The 7,188-nt window shown below is 45.5% G+C and overlaps 1 protein-coding gene across 4 annotated transcripts in view; it reads left to right on the top strand.

The window, feature by feature from the left end:
• Positions 1-7,188, top strand: part of CAMK1D (calcium/calmodulin dependent protein kinase ID) — a 457,067-nt gene that overhangs the window by 389,652 nt on the left and 60,227 nt on the right. The window lies entirely within an intron of this gene.

The raw sequence follows: 7,188 nt of genomic DNA, 5'->3' as shown, positions 1-7,188 counted from the left end.
TGTGGTTGAGACAGAGTCTCACTCCGTCACCAGGGGCCAGGCTGGAGAGCAGTGGCGCAACCTCAGCTCACTGCTGCCTCCGCCTCCTGGGTTCAAGCAATTCTCCTGCCTCGGCCTCCCAAATAGCTGGGATCACAGGCACACGCCACCATGCCCGGCTAAGTTTTGTATGTTTAGTAGAGACGGGGTGTCACCATATTGGCCAGGCTGGTCTCGAACTCCTGACCTGCGATCCACCCACCTCAGCCTCTCAATGTGCTGGGATTACAGATGTGAGCCACCGCGCCTGGCCGGCGATTCAACATGGATAAGATGTGGTTCACTGTCTTGGGATACAAAAAAAAAAAAAAAAAAAAAGAAAATGAAAATGACTTGTCATTAACTTACCTTCTTTACATTGTGAACAGGTGCTTTAAGTTAGACAAGATTAACTATTTTCTGTTGACATCTTGAGCATGCTAATAATTTCTTAACAAATCCTTTAACTTTTTTTTTATAAGTAATCCATAAGTAGAATTTCTTTATCAGTCTCAACAAGCAAGTTCCCCAAGAAAAATTTAAGTGTGTTTAGTGCTTCCTTATGCGCTGTTTTGGTTTTGTTTGTTTGTTTTGAGATGGAGTTTTGCTCTGTCGCCCAGGCTGGAGTGCAGTGGCATGATCTGGGCTCAGTGCAACCTCTGCTTCCCGGGTTCAAGTGATTCTCGTGCCTCAGCCTCCTGAGTAGCTGGGGTTACAGGCATGCATCAGCACACCCAGCTAATGTTTAAATATTTTGTAGAGATGGGTTTTCGCCATGTTGCCCAGGCTGGTCTCGAGGTCCTGACCTCAGGTGATCCACTCGCCTCGGCCTCCAAAGTGCTACTGCTACGATTACAGGTGTAAGCCACCACGCCCAGCCTGCTCTTCCTTTTCAGATAGCTCAGATTCACCTCCTCCTGCCCCATTCCAGAAGTCCCTTCTGGGTGTCTTTTTGATGTCTTCCAAAGCACCCTCACCACTCCGCCTCCCTCCACTCTCAAAGCCGTTCACACTGTGGTTTACTTGGCTGTGTGTGTCAGTCTGCCGCACTGGACTGCGCACCCATTGGAAACAGACACCTTATTGTCTGGGTCCATACAAGATCATGCCATGATTTGGTGAAGAAACAAAGCACAATAAAGTAGCGAACATGGTGGGTAGGTTTCCTCCAAGAAACCTGGAAGCAGTAGATAGAGAGAATGTGGGTGGGCGCGGTGGCTCACGCCTGTAATCCCAGCACTTTGGGAGGCCGAGGCAGGCGGATCACGAGGTCAAGAGATCGAGACCGTCCTGGCCAATATAGTGAAACCCCGTCTCTACTAAAATATAAAAATAAGCTGAGTGTGGTGGCGCGTGCCTGTCGTCCCACCTACTCAGGAGGCTGAGGCAGGAGAATTGCTTGAAGCTGGGAGGTAGAGGTTGCACGAGCTGAGATTGTGCCACTGCATTCCAGCCTGGCACCTGGCAAAAGAGCGAGACTCTGTCTCAAAAAAAGAGAATGTATATTCAAAGGTGTATTGCGTGAGTATGGAAGATCCTTTATGTTGCCTGGTGTATTTGCTTGGGCTAATGTAACAATACCACAGACTGGGCGGCTTAAACAATAGGCGTTGATTTTCTCACGGTTCTGGAGGCTGGAAGTGCAAGACCAGAGTGTCAGCAGGGTTGGTTTGTCTTGAGGCCTCTTTCCTTGGCTCGCAGACACCGTTTGCTGTGTCCTGACCTGGCCTTCCTCATGTGCATGGAATTCCCAGTGTCTCTTCCTCTTTGTATGAGGACATCAGTCCTGTTGGATTAGGGCCCATCCATACGACCTCATTAAACCTTTGTTACCTCCCTAAAGGCCCTATCTCCAAAGGCAGTCAGACTCAGAGGCGTACTGGGGGGTCAGGACTTCACTATATGGATTTTAGGGGCACACAGTTTGGTCCATAACACCCCAATATGGAGAAGGCAAAATGCCCAGAATCAGAGCCAGCCTATTAGATGAAAAGGCATGTGTTTGTATTTTGGAAATTTCTGAACAGATTTAGGCCTGGAAGATACTGTGAAATGGAATTCTAAGAATAAAGATTTTAAAAATTATTAAAGTAGGATTTGTTGAAGGCAGAAAATATTGAGGGCGGAGGCTGCATGAAATGAAATTTTAATCTCCCAGAGGTGGGTGAGGGAGGCCCCCAGGAGCATGGAGTGTGTGCAGGTGGGCACCAAACCTAATGAAGTAATGGCGATTGTAGGCACCAGGGTGGGATGACGGGCAGCTGCCCTTTGTGGAAAGAGGAAAATCTCAGGTTCTGCCAAGGTAGATCTTGATTGAGGAAAAGATGGAGAAGATGGGAACTAACTTTCTCCAAGCCAGGTTGAAAAGGTAGATATCTGCCTTCCAGACCTTGGGATTTCTCAGCTGAAAAATGCTTTGTTTGCAGCCTCTCTTCATCACCGCCTACAGATTTCAAAAGTATCTTCCCCTTAGGACTAAATATAAAGAAGAGAAATGGTGCTGAGAAAACACACTTAGAACCAGCCTTGCTCTGGGGCCCATTTCAGCATGCTCGTTGTGTCTTCTCCACTCCCCCAGCCTTGGCATGGGGCAGCCTTTGTGAATTTCAAAGGTATTTCAAAGGTGAATTTCAAATATCTGCCCTGCCACTACTTTGTATCACCTTAACATCACGGCTGGTATCTCTCGGAGGGCTCTCACAGCATTGTACTGTTTGGCCCTCTTCATATTACTTTATTACATCTAGCTTCCATTCTGGAGCAGAATGGATTGTTGGAGCCTGCTTCCAGCATTGACAGAAGTGCTCCCTTTGAATGAACATGTGGTTGATACTGTTAAAATACTTGAAATTACAATTAGCAGTAAATTTTAAGATAACAAGATATCTACCAGAATCAGATGGAGAAGGTTTGAATGCATGTAAATAGCAGCATGGTTGACCAAGGACTAATAAGTCATTGCATATTGACTCGATTAGAGTGTATTGCAGTGTACCACTGTATCATTAGCGTTTAGTTTGCTCAGTCCAGCAACTTCAAAATGATGTTACATTTCTTGACAATTACTTCTTAATTGGAAAGGATTTACATCATGTAAAATTTGGCAAACATGCTGAAATTTTACTGAGATTATTATATCAAACTATTTCCTATTTGCATATTTAAAATTCACACACAGTACAATAGCAGTATAGTGCCTTAGGCAAGGAAGATTAGTAACTGAACAAACCCAAGTTGAATACAGAGCAGGTTGTTCTAAATAAACCTCAAATCTGGAATTCAGAAGAGCAGAGAATTGTTTTACCATCTCTTCTGTCTTCTGCTTCCTTAATCTTTGCTAGTCTGTTTACGTTTCCAGATCTGCATTCTACAAAGCTGAGCCTCTCTCCTAATAGCTATTATACCATTAATTCACTTTTTTTTTTTTTTTTTTTGAGACAGGGTCTTGGCCTTTCACCCAGACTGGGGTGCTGTGGTGCGATCACAGCTCACTGCAGCCTCAGCCGCCTTGACCTCCCAAAGTGCTGGGATTGCAGGCGTGAGCCAATGCGCTGGCCTCATTTATTCATTTTATTTATTGATATATTATTATGGTTCTACTCCTTTTCCTCACTCACCTGACCCCTTTCCCTTCCAACTTTGTTCCGATGCTCTGCATGTTTTAATTGGGGAATTTCATTTCTGATGTGGAGCTTTCAGACATGCACACAGGAGGCTTGACATAGAAGGTGACTGACACAAAAAAATCTCCCAGTCGGTCAGCTCAGCAGCCAAGCAGCCAACTTAAGCATGGTCTGCGAGTCTGAAATTGGGACGTGCAGCTCGCCATGATGCCAGACTTACTACCGCAGCAGTGATTCTGGGACAGTGGTGGTAGCCCTGTCTACCTCACAACTGGTTTTATGAATGAGTCAGTGCTGGCTGCTGCAGCAAAATACCACGTAGACTGGATTAAACCACAGAAATGTATATTCTCACCATCCTGGAGGCTGGAAGTCTAGGGGTGCTAGCCTGGAAAGATTATAGTGAGGGTTCCATTCTTGCCTGGGAGGCAGCTGCCTTCTCCTTGTGTCCTCATATGGTAAAGAGAGTTCTGGTCTCCTTCTTACAGGGACACTGATCCCACCATGGGGGCCTCACCATCTTTTTTTTTTTTTTTAGACAGATTCTTGCTTCAGGCTGGAGTGCAATGGCACAATCTTGGCTCACGGCAACGTCGGCCTCCCTGGTTCAAGCAATTCTCCTGCTTCAGCCTCCTGAGTAGCTGGGATTACAGGCACACGCCATCAAGCCCAGCTAGTTTTGTATTTTTGTGGAGACGGGGTTTCACCATGTTGGCCAGGCAGGTCTTGAACTCCTGACCTCAGATGATCCGCCCTCCTCGACCTCCCAAAGTATGAGCCACTGCCGCCAGCTGCAGCCTCTTGACTTCATCTAAACCTAATCACCTCCTAAAGACCCCCACCTCCAACACCATCATCACACTGGGGATTCCGTCTTCAGCATATAAATTCTGAGGACATAAACATTCAGTTCATAACAGTACCATAGGTTTTTGAAATGCAGGCTTAAGGAGAATTTTGAAAAGTACAAAGAGATTTGCAGATTTAAGATATATTTAGTTATAAAAATATTTGACAATATCATCGTCACATTTCCTTATTGGCAGGTTTCTAAACTTTCCCCTTGTGCCTCGGTTTCTAAGGAAACCAAGTTCTTTCCATGAAATGTTCAGAAACAGTTGCAATTTGAACTGTAAGACGCAGAATGTTAAATGTGCAGGGCATTGAGACTCTGCAACAGTACACGCTGCACTTAGATGCTTAAGTTTTCACTGCATTGCTGCCCTATCGCATTGCCGTAAGACAGAAAATACTGTATGCAGATATTTTCATTCAGTAGAATTCGTCCATACCTCATATATCACATAGTGGGGAATGAGAGGACCTTGGCAGAATGAGAAGAAGGACAGGTAGGATTTGAGGGAGGCACAGGGTCGGGCAAGGTGTGGATCATGGGGTCCTAAGGGCAGGAGGTGGTGGGAGCAATGGAAGGGGTGAGCGTTCTGGCCAGAGGTCCTCCAGCAGCTGCAGAGGTGAGGCGGTAGCAGGCAGAACGGTGGGAAGCAGGCCCTGGAGACACCAGTTAGGGAGGCCACTACTGAAAGGGGACCGATGGTAGAGGACATGGAAGGGCACAGCCTAAACGGACGTCCCTCTTTCACCGCGAAAGCTGCCTCGATTGCCTCCCCCGGGCATGCTCGCTGGCATGTAATAGACACCCAGGAAATGTTGAGTAAGTGATTGAATAAATAATTAAGTGAATACAGGCCGAGTGCAGTGGCTCACGCCTGTAATCCCTGCACTTTGGGAGGCCGAGGCAGGAGGATCCTTTCAGCCCAAGAGTTTGGGACCAGCCTGCAACATGATGAAACTGTCTCTACTAAAAATACAAAACTTAGCCGGGCGCGGTGGCGCATGCCTGTGGTCCCAGTTACTCGGGAAGCTGAGGTGGGTGGGAAGATCGCTTAAGCCCTGTAGGTCAAGGCTGCAGAGAGCTGTGATCATCCCACTGCATTCCAGCCTGGACTGCAGAATGAGACCCTGTCTCAAAAATAATAAGAAGAAGTGAATGCTTCCAGGGCACCCAGACTCTCCTCGGCCCTAACAGCAGTCTACCTCTGTGATACGTTCTCAAGCTCTGAAGAGTTTCAGATGTTGAAACTTGTTGGGGGAAGGTTCTTGAAAAATGACGACTGGAGAGAAGTTGGTGTCAGGAGGGACATCCTGGGCTCTTGGCTTACCTAAGCTTGGATCATTTAGACAACACGGTTGTTAAAATGTAGTTTCTCCCAGTCTCTTCCATTTCTTTCACTCTTTGAATTGCTTTTTTATTTCTCCTGAGCACCTCTTTCTTACCTAGATTGTCAGTTTGCCTTAGAAATGAAATCTTACCCAAACACAATATTGCTTGCCATGACAAGAGGTAATGGAAGAGACTAGCACTCAGGCCTTTTACAGCTGCAGTGGTTGTGTTCTTTGTTTTTTTAAAAGAAGGTTTCAGTGGATCAGTTATTTCACATAAATTGCCATGACTTGCAGAAAGTGAATCCTATTTCCGTGTGTTTGTGTACGAGTGTGTCTTACTGTAGGGCTTGTCTTTGCTATGTCTATGAAAGATACAAGAGTTGTTTTTAAGCTGCTTTTTGATTTGAGTATTTCAAATCTGTCTCATCCTGTTTTTGGAAAATGTTTCTCTTGTTTTTCAGAAGTGTTAATAAATCCCTTCCAATTTATTTCCAAGAAGGCTTAATGATCTGAGATGCGTTGGAGAGCCGTGGTTGAGTTGTTTGTATTCTGGCTCTTACACTTCCGTTATTTTGTTGAACTCAGAGTGGCGTCAAATATCAGAGCTGAAAGGTGCCAGAGAGGCTGCCCCCAGCCCGCAGGGCTTCTTGGCCCTTGCCAACCTAATCCCATTTTGAAAAATGTTTTAAAATGTTAAATACAATCTGAAATGCAAAGCAAATAAAAAGGATACAGCATCACTCAAACCAAAGCAAAGCAATGAAATATAGGGTTGATTTTTTGCCTTTTTCATAAATCACAAGTGGCTTTGAGGTTCTGATCATTCCAAGGGCATGTTCCTACCCAGTGTTGAAAATGGTTGACTAGATTCATCCCCTCATTTTACACATAAAAAGATCAAGGTCCAGGGATTCAGGGAGTGTTCATAACTCAGTACATTAGGAGCAGAACTTGGTCAAAAACCCAGACATCCTGTTGGCAGGCCAGCGCTTTGCCCACAACACTCTCGGTCATTTAAGGATACTGTCTTATGAAAAGGAGACGTCTTATCCAGGGTCGTCTCCCTGTATTGGAGGATCCTGCTATTCAGGAAGGGTTTTTTAAAAAAAACTTTACATTATCAGAGCAGAACGGAGGCAGAGGCCTACAGAGACCCCAGGTGTGGCTGGGCTGTGGGTCCTGTTTTCTCAAACTTCCTTTACCTTGGTCCAGTCATTTACACTGCTATGGCATGGACACATTTCCTGGATATAGCTTCTGAGGAATGGGGGGCAACATCTAAATCTGAGACTGGATTCACTTTTGAAATAAAGTTTGGGCCTTTTATCACACTGGAAGCTTTCCCTGCACAATTCAACGAATT

This window comes from Cebus imitator, unplaced genomic scaffold, assembly GCF_001604975.1.
Source record: "Cebus imitator isolate Cc_AM_T3 unplaced genomic scaffold, Cebus_imitator-1.0 Scaffold61, whole genome shotgun sequence".
NCBI lineage: Eukaryota > Metazoa > Chordata > Mammalia > Primates > Cebidae > Cebus > Cebus imitator.
This window is presented reverse-complemented; position numbering and strand designations above follow the sequence as displayed.